This window comes from Anomaloglossus baeobatrachus, chromosome 9 (genome assembly GCF_048569485.1).
Source record: "Anomaloglossus baeobatrachus isolate aAnoBae1 chromosome 9, aAnoBae1.hap1, whole genome shotgun sequence".
Lineage (NCBI taxonomy): Eukaryota > Metazoa > Chordata > Amphibia > Anura > Aromobatidae > Anomaloglossus > Anomaloglossus baeobatrachus.
Window position 1 is genome coordinate 150,583,868 of NC_134361.1, and position 13,864 is coordinate 150,597,731.

The 13,864-nt window shown below is 46.1% G+C and overlaps 1 long non-coding RNA gene across 1 annotated transcript; it reads left to right on the top strand.

Moving 5' to 3' along the window:
• Positions 1-1,464: 1,464 nt before the first annotated feature.
• LOC142250583 (uncharacterized) lies at positions 1,465-9,724 on the top strand. The gene is made up of 2 exons (XR_012725226.1): positions 1,465-1,539; positions 7,893-9,724. It is a non-coding gene; the product is annotated as an uncharacterized LOC142250583 (long non-coding RNA).
• The last annotated feature ends 4,140 nt before the right edge of the window (positions 9,725-13,864 follow it).

Genomic DNA, 13,864 nt, shown 5'->3' on the forward strand with positions numbered 1-13,864 from the left:
TTGGGGTTTATCCCTATCCTTTTAGGACACTGCAGATAGCATCACCTTTCAGGTGCTATCATAATCACTTCCCCTTGTGTCCTTAAATACTCACATTTTCCTTGGATGTTTTCTGGTGATAGAGTTATATTCCAATGCAGGCCTTGAATGCAAGCAGTCAGCTTGCAATCATCTGAAGAAACATTGTAATTTGTTGCTGTTTCACTCCCTGAGTCTTCTTGGAGATAAGTTATTCCTTCACTCCCCGTTTGTGGTCCTTGTCTCTTCAGTAAAGCTTAGTGGGGTTGTTTAAGCGCTCATGCCATCCATTCCCTACTTAGGACCTAGATCAGGGTCAGCCAGGCTAGGTATCCTGCTCAGCGCATAGGTGTGGGACTTATCTATGGTGATCAGGGGAGCCAGGGGCCAGCAGAAGGTTTATTCAGGGGTCACCATCTCCCCCTTCCCTAGACATATGATCTCCCTTCCCTGTTGCCGTATACATGGTACTTCCCTATACCTAGCGTGATAGAGTAATGGATATCACTAATACCTTAATATTCATTCAAGCAACGAATAGTGCCAAGTATATATGCTTATTACTAGTCATGTTCTGTTCATTTCGTCTTTGATAATGTTGAGTTTGCCTTGGTTTATGGTTAGATACATTCCAAGCTTCAAACTAAATTATATTTCTGCAGCTTTTGATCTTCCTTTTTGACCAAGTGATATCAGCACCAGACATTCTTCTAGCTTTAATCCGGCACATCTTGCCAGGTCTAACTTCCACGCAATAATGTGCCACTCGTGAAGGAGCCACAATGAATCAGCATTGTATGTTCTCACTATAAATGGCCTCATCACGCAACGTCCTAGTGGTGACGCTGGCTCTGGGCATTCTGCTTAGTCTGACACCTATATTGAAACCAATTTGCCTGAGGTATGCTGGCCCTGATAGCAAAATATATTGCAGACTGTATAGTTTTTAAATTGGATATGAGGAGCCAATAAAGGGATTTTCAGAGGGAGGAAGAAGAAGAGTAACGAGGAGAGAGATGGATTAGTTGGACAGCAAACTTAAGGACAGAGTGGAGAAGTGCGAATGTGTTAGCAGTCATGCCACAGAGAAAGTTGTTGCACTAATCATGGTGGGAGATGATGAGTAAATGTAAAATTTGTATTCTTTATACCAGGAGTCCCCAACTTGTGGCTCTGTAGATCCTGAACCTCGGGTAATACTGATGGTTCGGTGACCAACATTAACCTCATCCACGAGAGCCATGGCCTCTTGAAACCAAAACAGCGCTATTTAACCCTTGCTTGATCCTCTTTGATTTTCCTCAGAACTGCAGGAATCAACTGGTGGGAAGGCATGAGTTAGATTAAAGTCCCATCTGACCAGGATGGTGTCTACCATATGCGGATCTTCTCAGGGATTCAGTGAGCAAAACTTCCTCACTTTCCTGTTCTGTTTGTTTGCGAACAGGTCTATGTCCGGAAGACCCAGTCTACTATCTGGTTGAAGTCTGCTGGATTCAGAGCCCATTCTCCTTGGTTCAGGTGATTACGGCTTTAGAAGTCAGCTATGTAGTTTTCTTTCCCTCTTATGTGAAGTGCTATTAACCCCTTCCTGCTCCAAGAGACATAACGTTTTGTTTTTTTTCTGTCAAGATAGCCATATGAGGGCTTGTTTTTTGCTGGGACGAGTTCTACTTTTGAATAACCCCTTGCATTTTGCCACAAAATGTACTAGAGCTGGCAAAAATTAAAAAGTATGTTGAAATTACAAAAAAACAATTCCACAATGATTCTTTCATTTACCACGTTGACTATATGGTAAAATTGACTTGCTAATATGACTCCCCAGGTCAGTACGAGTTCATAGATACCAAACATGTATAGTTGGGGTTTTTTTGTTTGCTTTTTTAGTTAAGCGGTGAAAAAAAAAATCGTAATTTGGTTTTTTTTTTTGTTTGTTTTTTTTAAAAGTACTTTTGGCTCCATTTTCTAAGATCCATAACGTTCTCATTTTTGGGATCGGGGGCTATGTGAGGGCTTATTTTTGTACGGTGAGCTGCCATTTTTAACCCCATTACAACAGTTTATAAACGGCAGGCAGAAAAAAGTAAATAGCGCCCCCCAGCATCCGAAAATCTCCGGGGTTTCAGCTCAGACCCTGAAGATCATGATTCGGGATGGTTTTTCCATCCCCCGGTCACGTGATCGCCGTTACACCTGGTGTAACAACGATCCCATATAAGAAAATATAATCGATGCTGAAAAATGCTTTTTCTCCCATCTGATATGATCAATCATGTTAGATGGGAGAAAAATGTTCTCCCCAGATCCCCTACGGTCCCCTGGTGCTAGCACGGTCCCCCACGGCCCGCCCCCCGACCATGTTTTCAGCCTCCAAAATGGCGACCGCCAGCTCTGTGCGGCCGCCGAGAAGTATCACAATCTGGTGATCTCTTTCACATCTGAGAGAGATCACCAGATTGTGACTTGAGAAAAAGCTCACCCGGTCCCCTCCGGTGCTAGCACGGTCTCCACCCCCCCCCCCGACCCCCACCATGTTTTCAGCCTACAAAATGGCGACCGCCAGCTCTGTGCGGCCGCCGACAAGTATCACAATCTGGTGATCTCTTTCACATCTGAGAGAGCTCACCAGATTGTGGCATGAGAAAAAGCTCACCCGGTCCCCTCCGGTGCTAGCACGGTCCCCCACCCCCCGATCCCCACCATGTTTTCAGCCTCCAAAATGGCGACTGCCAGCTCTGTGCGGCCGCCGAGAAGTGTCACAATCTGGTGATCTCTTTCACATCTGAGAGAAATCACCAGATTGTGACATGAGAAAAAGCTCACCCGGTCCCCTCCGGTGCTAGTACGGTCCCCCACCCCCTGATCCCCACCATGTTTTCAGCCTCCAAAATGGCGACCGCCAGCTCTGTGCGGCCGCCGAGAAGTGTCACTATCTGGTGATCTCTTTCACATCTGAGAGAAATCACCAGATTGTGACATGAGAAAAAGCTCACCCGGTCCCCTCCGGTCCTTTCCCGGTGCTAGCACGGTCCCCCACGGCCCGCCCCCCGACCCCGACCATGTTTCCAGCCTCCAAAATGGCGACTGCCAGCTCTGTGCGGCCGCCGAGAAGTATCACAATCTGGTGATCTCTTTCACATCTGAGAGAGATCACCAGATTGTGACATGAGAAAAAGCTCACCCGGTCCCCTCCGGTGCTAGCACGGTCCCCAACCCCCGATCCCCACCATGTTTTCAGCCTCCAAAATGGCGACTGCCAGCTCTGTGCGGCCGCCGAGAAGTGTCACAATCTGGTGATCTCTTTCACATCTGAGAGAAATCACCAGATTGTGACATGAGAAAAAGCTCACCCAGTCCCCTCCGGTCCTTTCCCGGTGCTGGCACGGTCCCACACGCCCCCTCCCCCCCCCGATCCCCACCATGCTTTCAGCCTCCAAAATGGCGACCGCCAGCTCTGTGCGGCCGCCGAGAAGTGTCACAATCTGGTGATCTCTTTCACATCTGAGAGAGATCACCAGATTGTGACATGAGAAAAAGCTCACCCGGTCCCCTCCGGTCCTTCCCCGGTGCCCAAGTACCGTCAATGCCCCCTCCCCCATTCTCCTCCAGCTTGTCTAATAGCGGGCGCATGCGATGTATGCGACCGCTGCAATCAGCTTCTTCTGTCCCATCTAACGTGCTCAAACATGTCAGATGGGTCAGACGTGTGCTCCCCCGGTCCCCTCCGGTTTTCCCTGGTACCTCAATAAAATTATAAGTCCCCCGCAGCCCCCCTTCTTCTCTCCTGGTCCAAAATGGCGGGCGCATGCGCAGTGTGTCCACAAGAATCTGCCTCCTCCACATAGCAACCAGTTTCATTGGTTCCTGGCATTTTATCACTGTGGTAGATCCTATCACAGTGATAAAATACCCAAAATATTTACAGAAATGGCAGCATTTGGGTCTGCCTCCCTCTTTTCTCCCTTGTAGTTGATCTGGGAGAGAAGAGAGAGAGAGACTACATCTGCTGCTGCTTCTTGTAAAAAAAAAAAAAGAATAGTTTATCATAAATTCAGCTAATATCCTCACCCCAAATATCCTCACCCCAAATATCCTCATCACCTCTTTCAGCATTCCCCTTAGTTAGAATTTTTCATTTTCTATTTTAGATCAGGGTTAGGGTAAAGGCTGCTTTACACGGTACGACCGATTGTGCAATTTCACAATCGATCGTACCCGCGCCCGTCCTTTTTGCGTCACGGGCAAATCGCTGCCCGTGTCGCACAAAGTCAGTAACCCGCGTCACACATACTTACCTCTCGTGCGACCTCGCTGTGGGCGGCGAACGTCCACTTCCTGGAGTGGGAGGGACGTTCGGCGTCACAGCGACGTCACACGGCCGCCGGCCAATGGAAGCGGAGGGGCGGAGATGAGCGGGACGTAAACATCCCGCCCACCTCCTTCCTCCACATAGCCGGCTGCGGCCGCGTGACGCAGGTGAGCTACTGTTCATTTTTCCCGGGGTTTCACACGGAGCGGCGTGTGCTACCCCGGAAACGATGAACTACTAAATTAAACAATATTATGGAACCTAGCGAGCAGTACACGACTCACGATTTGTGAGCGATACTGCGTCGCTAGGAGGTGTCACACAGGCCGGCATCGCCAGCGATGCCGGATGTGCGTCACAAAAACCGTGACCCCGACGATCTATCGCACGATAGATTGTCTGGTGTAAAGCAGCCTTTAGTGTTAGGGTTAAAAAAAAATTGTATTTTTTCTTTTTTAGTTAGGCAGTGAAAAAAAAATGGCTTGCAGAACATTCACTGCTGAGCAGGTATACACGCTGCTTGCCGCCAGCAGTTCAGGCTCAGATACAGAGTCTACAAAACCAAAAAAGATCCCAGTGATCAATTATACCAGTATATAGAATAAAAAGGAAGATCGCTGGTAAGTAAAGGAGACCAAAAGCAAAATATATGGTGAAATACAAAGAATTTTTAATAATAAAGTGTGCGTGACATAAGGACAGACAGTAGAGGCGAACAGAGTCTTAAAGTCGCCAGACACAAAGAATGCACAAACATCACCAGCAGATGACAGACCAGCTACTAAACACGTGGGTCAGGTTTCAAAAAGGCCAAATAGCCAGGAGAAAGAAAGGAAAAGCAAATTAATCAAGGGGTAGATTACCCATAGAAAGCTTTCCCTAAAACGGTACCAATAACATGTCATGTAATAGAGTTATGGCAAATTTACCTTGAGACATGTTAAAGTTGTTTAGCCGGCAGGCTGGTGGTGGTGGGCAGGGCCCCGACGCGTGTTTCACCGGGCGTGGCTTCTTCAGGAGGCTAGCCATCGTGCATAACATGTGGGTTTATAAAGAGGGTTGCAGGGATCAAAGGCAAATCGGCGCGCTCCGCGTCATGTTGCCCCGCCTTCCAGGGCAGGGGCCGCCGGGCACCACGTGAGAGAACAGAAGGGGGACAAACGTCATCCCACCATTCATCACAAAAGCACCCGGAAGCCCCCACCGCAGAAGGCGCAGACAGCACATGTGCGTGTCGCGTCTGTGCCCTAGGTACGGTCCACCAGATAATGACGTGGGGTAAAGATAATTAAGGGAGGGGGGGAGTGTCGAAACAACCGGACATATGCGTCACGGAGTTCAGACACAGAGGCCCTCCCACCACAGAGGACGCAGACAGCGCTTGCGCGCGTCGTGTCTGTGGTGCCCTGAATATAGCCAGCCAGGCAATAATGCCATGGAGGAAATGTAATTGAGGGGGAGTGTCAAATAACCAGGCGGCTTCGTCACGGGGTTCAAACACGGGAATCCCCATCACAGAGGACGCAGACAGTGCATGCGCGCGTCGCGTCAAAGATCTGGATACAAGGCCTCCCAGCGACCGTAAAATAAAGGACATAATAGCATAATAGCTGGGGGCATAGGTCCGGGCGCCTGCATGTATGAGGCTGAAGCCTTCAGGCAACTCAACGATAAACTTTGTTATCGACGGTTGACCAGCTGCCCTATGGCTGCCTTTACCCAGGAATTGAAATCTTTACTGGATGACAGTGTTGAAACTCATGCTATCACCCCAAAAATGTATGACTCATTGCTGCCTACTCATCCTGTTGTTGCTACTTTTTATCTCCTTCCCAAGATTCACAAGGACCCCCATGCCCCACCTGGTAGACCCATAGTCTCTGGCATTGGGGGTCTTTGTGAACCAATCTGCCACTTTGTTGACTTTTTTCTCCAGCAGTGTGTCCAAACCTTACCATCATTTGTACAGGACACAAACGACGTTTTGAGAAGACTGGACGGGGTGATCTTCGAGGAGGATATGTGGTTGGTGAGCTGCGACGTGGAATCCCTGTATACTTCTATATGTCATCCACAGGGCATTGAGGCTGACGAATTCTTTTTGCATATGACTAACTTTGAACCAGTTCTTCAGGAGTTTATTATATCTCTCCTTCGGTTCATTCTCAGCCACAATTTTTTCGTGTTCAAGGACCGCCCCTTCCTACAGCTCCAGGGAACGGCTATGGGGGCTGCTTACGCACCCTCATATGCCAACTTATTCCTGGGCCTGTGGGAAAGGGAGGCAGTCCTTGACACTGTGGGCCACGAACATATTGTCTCATGGATGCGCTATATAGATGATGTGCTTTTCATCTGGCAGGGTTCCATGTCACAGCTCAATACCTTCTTACAACTCCTCAATGTCAATGACTGGAATATTCGTCTGACTTGGAAGTTTAGTCAGACCTCGATCGACTTCTTGGACATATCTATCTGTAGACAGCCCGACGGCTCTCTCCGGACTGATATTTACCGTAAACAAACCGCAACTAATTCACTCCTGCATTTTTCCTCCTCACACCCCCCACAGTTAAAGCGTTCTATCCCCATCGGACAATTCCTCCGTGCACGGAGGATCTGTTCGGATGATACGACATTTCACAATCAAGCTTCCATCTTGTCCAGTCGGTTTAAAGACAGGGGATATTGGTCTGTGGACATCAACAGGGGATACCAGCGGGCATGTAGCATTTCTAGACAGACCCTGCTGTCCAGTGATAGAACTCAGAGAACATCGGGAGACAACACTGTCACGTTTATTACCTCCTTTAACTGTAAATCACAAGAATTTAAAAAGGTCCTGGAAAAACACTGGCCAATCTTGCTTACGGATAGGGTTTTAAAAACTACCCTTACCCCACATCCCTCCATTACTTGGCGCAAGTCACATAATTTAAGGGATTTACTTACCAAGAGCCACTATATTCCCCCAAGGAGTAAATTCATATTTTTTAGTCGTGGACCCCCTTGGGGTTCTTTTCCATGTGGCTCATGCTCTGCTTGTCAATATATTCCCAAGCGATTTAACTTCAGTAACTCCCGTGGAGACAAGCAATTTCGGATAGTACATTTTATCAACTGTAATACGGAGGCAGTCATCTATCATGCCACATGCCCGTGTGGGCTGATTTACATTGGCATGACCACATGCAGCTTGAGAGTTCGGTCACAGGAGCATGTTAGATATATTCGAAATGCTGCTCAAACCCTTGAACCAGAAAAACTAAAAACCATCCCTAAACATTTTTTCTTCCACCACTCCAGTAACCCTCGTGGCCTCTGCATACGTGGATTTGATCACGTTTATATGGGCATTAGGGGAGGTGACATTACAAAGAGACTCCTACAAAAAGAGACAAGGTGGATGGTCACCCTGGATACGGTCACCCCCATGGGCCTGAACGAGGCGATTAGTTTCAAATCCTTTCTGTAATATGCTGCGCAAATTTTAATTGGGCCCTTTTGGACATCTTTGTATGTTTTTTAACTTGATTTTAATTTCTGTGGTTTATATTTTCAGGGATCTTTTTATCCCAGTATGTATTGACCGAATTGTTCCGTGGCTGGCTGCGCCTCCTCAGACCGACTGGACATATACTGGAGTGGATTTATGCAATATGGACTTTTGAAGACGGCTATTGGGAATCCCCTAATTCATGTTTCATTATTATGTGTATATTCATGACACATTTTCTGTATGTTTTTTGAATGTCCTGACCTTCTTACTTTTTTCTGCTCTGACTGGAACATTAATCATGTCTTTCCTCTGTACTCGGATCATGCGTTTAATTTTATTTCTATTATTTTGATTTATTTCTTCTTGGAGATGTCTATAGTTACCCGCAATATGTGCGGGTCCATTTATCCTTTTTGATCCCTGTGCCCTTACCTTGTCCTCCTCCCCCCCCTTCTCTTCCCTCCCCCCTCATCACCTCCCTTTTCATCCCTTTCCTCCCTCCAACAATAACCCCCCCACTCTTCCACACACTACATATTATATACAGGGGCCCTTTTAGTCCTTGCAAATTCTTCCTTATTTTGGCATGCTTTATAGGACCCCTCTATAACTCCGTGATGGCTTCTTGATCACATGTTTTGGTATTCCAATCTACGATTCCTCTCTGCCCTCTCTCTATCACTTATCTTGTCATATGTATTGTCCACATAAATTGCCGTCTGCGCCCGATTTGGAGATGAGCGGCATATTCTTCTGTCCAGTTGCTATGGAGCTTTGTGCTCTTTCCTGTGTGGGGGGGGGGACTGGTCCCCTTATCCTGCCCCTTTACTCTACCCTGGTCACAGCCTACTGCCCTCCAAACGGTCACCCTTTTTCCACCCTTGGAGTACTCATGGGTCTGGATTAACACACAGGCGCCCGGACTTATACCCCCAGCTATTATGCTATTATGTCCTTTATTTTACGGTCGCTGGGAGGCCTTGTATCCAGATCTTTGACGCGACGCGCGCATGCGCTGTCTGCGTCCTCTGTGATTGAACCCCGTGACGTAGCCACCCGGTGACGTAGCCACCCGGTTATTTGACACTCCCCCTCAATTACCTTTCCTCCATGGCATTATTGCCTGGCTGGCTATATTCAGGGAACAGACGCGACGCGCGCAAGCGCTGTCTGCGTCCTCTGTGGTGGGAGGGCCTCTGTGTCTGAACTCCGTGACGCATATGTCCGGTTGTTTCGACACTCCCTCCTCCCTTAATTATCTTTACCCCACGTCATTATCTGGTGGGCCGTACCTAGGGCACAGACGCGACGCGCGCATGTACTGTCTGCGCCTTCTGCGGTGGGGGCTTCCGGGTGCTTTTGTGACGAATGGTGGGATGATGTTTGTCCTCCTTCTGTACTCTCACGTGGTGCCCGGCGGCCCCTGCCCTGGAAGGCGGGGCAACATGACGCGGAGCGCGCCGATTTGCCTTTGATCCCTGCAACACTCTTTATCAACCCACATGTTATGCACGATGGCCAGCCTCCTGACGAAGCCACACCCGGTGAAACGCGCGTCGAGGCCCTGCCCACCACCACCAGCCTGCCGGCTAAACAACTTTAACATGTCTCAAGGTAAATTTGCCATAACTCTATTACATGACATGTTATTGGCACCGTTTTAGGGAAAGCTTTCTATGGGTAATCTACCCCTTGATTCATTTGCTTTTCCTTTCTTTCTCCTGGCTATTTGTCCTTTTTGAAACCTGACCCACGTGTTTAGTAGCTGGTCTGTCATCTGCTGGTGATGTTTGTGCATTCTTTGTGTCTGGCGACTTTAAGACTCTGTTCGCCTCTACTGTCTGTCCTTATGTCACGCACACTTTATTATTAAAAATTCTTTGTATTTCACCTTATATTTTGCTTTTGGTCTCCTTTACTTACCAGCGATCTTCCTTTTTATTCTATATACTGGTATAATTGATCACTGGGATCTTTTTTGGTTTTGTGTTCTCAATGAGACCCTCCCTTTCAGGGAAGTTGTAGGTTTACAATCAGATACAGAGTCTGCCTCTGAAATCGAGGGATTTTCAGATAGTGACGACTCCGCATCCTCCACAGGATCCCGCAGTCCAATGGTAGCGGAGTCGGTCGCCACTGCTGGAGCTTTGGCGGCTAGCCCCGTCACTGCTGGAGCTTCGGTGGCAGGCCCCGTCACTGCTGGAGCTTCGGCGGCAGGCCCAAGTACTGCGGTCCCACCTGAACTATGGTATCCCAACGAATCATTTTCCCCCCAAATTCCCCCTTTCATAGCAGCCCCTGGAATCAAAATAAATATAACCAATTTTGCCCCCTTCGATTTTTTCAAAATCTTTATAAACCAAGATGTACTAGACCTTATTGTCAACAAACCAATTTGTATGGCCATCAGTATCGCTCCCAAAACCCCAACTCCATCCATTCCCGCTCTTGGATCCCCACAACCGTCCCAGAAATAAAAAAAAATTTTTAGGCCTTACCCTCAACATGGGTTTAGTAAAGAAAAAAACACTCTTCGCTTGTACTGGGCTACTAAAAGTGTCCACAGCACCCCTGTGTTTGCAGCCGTAATGCCCCGATCCCGATATGAGACCCTTTTACGATTCTTGCATTTTAGTAATACTGCCCAAGCCCCCCAAAGAAATGACCCAAACTATGACCGCCTTCATAAATTGAGACCCCTAATTTCCCTCCTAAAAGCTTCCTTTCTAAATTCATACACCCCTGAAAAAAATGGTTCTGTAGACGAGTCCCTTATGAGTTACAAGGGCCGTCTGTCATGCCGCCAATTTATACCCTCCAAACGTGCCAGATATGGTATAAAATTATATAAAATGTGCGAAAGCACAACCGGGTACACATGCACCTTTCTAATATACGAAGGTAGGGACCGCCAAATTAATCCCCCAAACTGCCCCCAGACAATTGGCATCTCAGGCAAAATTGTCTGGGAGCTAATGACCCCATTTTTACAGCAAGGATACCATGAGTACACAGATAATTACTACACCAGTATCCCCCTTTATAAATCCCTCCATGCTGCAAACACAGGGGCCTGTGGCACAATCCGTAAAAACAGAGTTGGTCTACCGTCACAGTTGGTGTCCAGACGTCTGGAGAAGGGTGCGTCCTGCTCACTGGCAAGTGACCATCTTCTTGCCATGAAATGGAGAGATCGCAAGGACGTATTCATGCTCACCACCCTGCATGCGGGCACCACTGTGACGGTCAGAGACAGGGGCACCACCAGGGACAAAGAGAAGCCAGTCTGTGTTGCAGACTATAACAAGTACATGGGAGGCGTAGATCTGTCCGACCAGGTGCTTCAGCCTTATCTGGTCAAGCGGAAGACAAGGGCCTGGTATAAGAAGGTAGCAATCTACCTGATCCAAATAGCTATTTATAATAGTTTTGTGCTCTATAAAAAAATCGCAAGGACCACTTGCCTTCCTCCAATATCAGGAGACAATTATTGAGCATCTCATTTTTGACTCGGAGGCACAGGAGGAAGCCTTCCAGTCGGAGGATGTGCGAAAACTGTCGGAGCGCCATTTTAATCACCCCATCCCTTCCACTCCCACCAACAACCGTTCTCAAAAAAGATGTCGGGTTTGTAGCAAACACGGCAGGAGGAGAGATTCTCGCTACTACTGCCCCATGTGCCCGTCCCAACCAGGCCTTTGTCTCTCCCCCTGTTTTGAGACCTTCCACACAACTATCAATCATCCCATCCCAAATTATTATTCAGACAAATACTCGTCCACATGCCCACGTCTGCATACTCCAGAATGTGGACCCCACTAACGTTCTTGAAAAGTCTGATCATTTGACAACTTTCCAGGACTCAGTCACTCACAAACATTTTATTTTACCATTTATCTTAGTTTGACGGTATTTACGACTGTCATGCTACACAAAACTTGTCTTTGCATTTATATTACTTCTTTATCTTGGTAATATGGGCACGATCATTTTATTGGAGGATCTCTAACAATGAGGCTGTTCCATATTCATACGCTATGGGCTATACTGTATGGTTCTTGCCGAACCTCCTGAACAGGCCATAACTTTTAGCATTCTGTAGGATATTGGTTATTTTGTGCACATAGCGGTTCCTACCCTGGCGGGCAGAAACCTGTTATGATGTACCACGTCGCTTGGCACATTCATCCCTCATATAGGGATTGATGGGGCTAGAAGACGTTGTATGACCAGTCTCTTTGAAAAATAAACCTGTCCTTCTTGCCCCGCTGGTGTTCATTCATCTTTGGAACAGACTCAGGTTTGCCACATAGTGGCTGCTTATTCCTCCATATTTTGCCCTTCACTCTTTTCTTCCACACTTTTCTTCCTGCTACAAAAGCAATTACGAAATAAGTGTTTTCTTAGCAAGACCAAGTTTTATAATCAACAAATATGTTTTTAGGGGTATGCCGCCCTTTGTGAGTAATAACTCCTGGAAAGATTTTTTTGTTTGATAGCTCAATGTCTCTGTAAGCCTTGAATTGGTCCTGGAATTCCATCAGTTTTACCCTGAAGACCAAATGGTGCACCATCTATTATAGGCACATGCATGTGTTGCATCAACTGCATACAAAATGGTGGTGGCAAACTAGTCACTACCATCACTAGATAAATACATTACAGGGTATCATTTTCAAAAAATACATTTATGTGGGTTTTATGTTGTTCTTGTACCACATAGGCTCTGAAAATATGACAATCTACTATTCCAAATAGAGATAAATTTGCTTTCCAAAATTGAAATATTGCTCCTTCCCTTCCAAGGTCTGCTGTTTGTCCAAACAGAACTTTTTGACTACATGTGAGGTATTGCCGTGCTCATAAGAAAAAGGGTAACAAACTATGGGGTCCAAGTGTTGGTGTTACTTCTTGAAAAAGTGAGAAAATTGATGCTAAAGCAACATTTTTGTTAAAAAAATAAAAATTTTCAATATGACAACCTAATGTTATCAAATTCTGTGAAGTACCTGTTAGTCCAAAATGCTCACTATACCCCTAGATAGAAGCCATAAGGGGTCTATTTTCCAAAATAGAGTCACTTGAGGGGGGTTTCTGCTGTTTAGGCACCTTAGGGGACCTGTAAATGCAACATGATGCCCGCAATCTGTTTCAGCCAAATTTGCTTTCAAAAATTCAAATATTGCTCCTTTCGTTCCAAGCCCTCCCATTTGCCCAAACAAAGGTTTCTGACCACATGTGGGGTATCAGCGTGCTCATAAGATAGTGGGTAACAAAGTGTGAGGTCCAATTTTTAGTGTTACCTCTTGAAAAAGTAAGAAAATTAGTGCTAAAGCCACATTTTTAGGTAAAATGTTATTTTTTTTTTCATTCCACATTACTTTAGTTCCTGTGAGGCACCTAAAGGGTTAATGAACTTCTTTGATGTGAATTTGAGTACCTTGAGCGGTGCAGATTTTAGAATGGTGTCACTTTTGGGTATTTTCTGTCACCCAGGCCTCTCAAAGTCACTTCAAATGTGATGTGGTCCCTAAAAAAATGGTTTTGAAAATTTTGTTGAAAAAATGGGAAATTGCTGATGAACTTTGAACCCTTCTAACTTCCTAACCCCAAAAAATTTTGTTTCAAAAATTGCGCTGATGTAAAGTAGGCAAGTGGGAAATGTAATTTGGTAACTATGTTGTGTGACAAATCTCTCTGGTTTATCGGCATAAAAATTAAAAGTTTGAAAATTGCAAAATTTTACATTTTTTTGTCAAATTTCAGATTTTTTCACAAATAAAATAAAAAAATATCATCCTAAATTTACCTCTAACATGAAGCCCAATATGTCACGAAAAAACAATCTCAGAATCACCGGGATCCATTGAAGCGTTCCAGAGTTATAACCTTATAATGTGACATTGGTCAAAATTACAAAAAATGGCCTGGGCATTAAGTACAAAACTGGCTTCGTCCTTAAGGGGTTAATTATACCATTATTGGGTAGATGTGTTGTTTTGTTGTTTTGCCTCTTATTGCATTATATTGCAATG